Source organism: Poecilia reticulata, linkage group LG22 (genome assembly GCF_000633615.1).
Source record: "Poecilia reticulata strain Guanapo linkage group LG22, Guppy_female_1.0+MT, whole genome shotgun sequence".
Lineage (NCBI taxonomy): Eukaryota > Metazoa > Chordata > Actinopteri > Cyprinodontiformes > Poeciliidae > Poecilia > Poecilia reticulata.
In genome coordinates, this window is record NC_024352.1 from 3,728,761 (window position 1) to 3,730,086 (window position 1,326).

Below are 1,326 nucleotides of genomic sequence, written 5' to 3' on the forward strand. Positions count from 1 at the left end.
ATAAATTGTGCATAAAAGAGTTACCGACTTCAGAGTGTGGCCATGGATTTGGCCATCACAGTGAAAAAATATTTAATGTGATTATTTTTTAYCCTAAAAAGAAAAGCAGATCAAACAATCAATTATTCATAATGGGAAGCACTGATGAACCTTTGACCTCATTTCCAGTAAACCAGTGGGTGGTAGAGCTGGACAGGTTGCTGATTATTCAGGCAGAAAGACTAATAATGCAAAAATATTCATCATGTCTGTCTGAGGCTCAACTGAGAGGTTCCGAAAGAAGTTATAAAAAAAAAAAATGCACGTTGCTTTAGTCGCATAAGTATGTATTAGTATCTGAAAAAATACAAAATTTGTAAAAGTGGAATATTTCTTGCCAGTCATCTCAGAAAGCTTCACAGTTTTATTCCTTATTTTGATGATCATGGCTTACAGATAATGAAAACCTTCAGAGTCTCMGAAAATTAAAATACAGAAGTCATCAATGGAAAGTCACAGTGTGACACCATAATTAGAAAATTAACTCAAAACCTGCAAAKGTTTYCTGACCYTTTAAAYGGTCTTTCGCAATGGGTCAGTCGCCAACACGATCAAGAGGAAGACTGCTGATTKGATGGATTTCATTGACACCCTCCACAAGGAGGGGGAGCTGCAAAAGGTCATTGCTGAAGAAGCTGATTCAGAGTTCTGCATCCAAGCATATTAACAGAAAATTGAGTGGAAGGAAGATGCGCGATTGGAAAAGGTGCATCAGCATCTAGTCTAATGTGATATTTTAGTTCCCCGAGACAGAAGTTTAGGTTTTCTTGTACCCACAAGCCATTATTGTTAAAATTGCAAAAAGGTAGCTTCTTGTTTAGAGCGACATGCTTAAAATGTAGCTCTTAGATTAAATTAGGAAACAAACTAAATTCATATGTTTCTAATAACGATAGTATATCAAGACAGTTATACTGGCTATAGGTTAATGACGCCTAATATTTTCTATTTGACTTGTCTTTTTTATTGCAAATACAGGAGACAARTTCATTTGTCTAGTGAACATTTAATTTAAATAGACAAAGCCAAATGAGCTGGRTAACATTACGATTCATGCGCTACTAAAAAAAACAAAAACTTTTATAAAGTTCTGCTCAGATTAAGTGGGGCAYGTAGATTAAGTTGAATTCTCCACTTTTGAGTGTGTAAAAACTGAAGTGACCAAAGTATTTTAATGTGTAAATATCAGCAACATGTAGATAATATGATAAAAACTATCAGGATCTTGTTATCAGTTCTAACTTTTTAATAATTTCTGTCACATATCACAGTGGCTGCCTGCAAAAA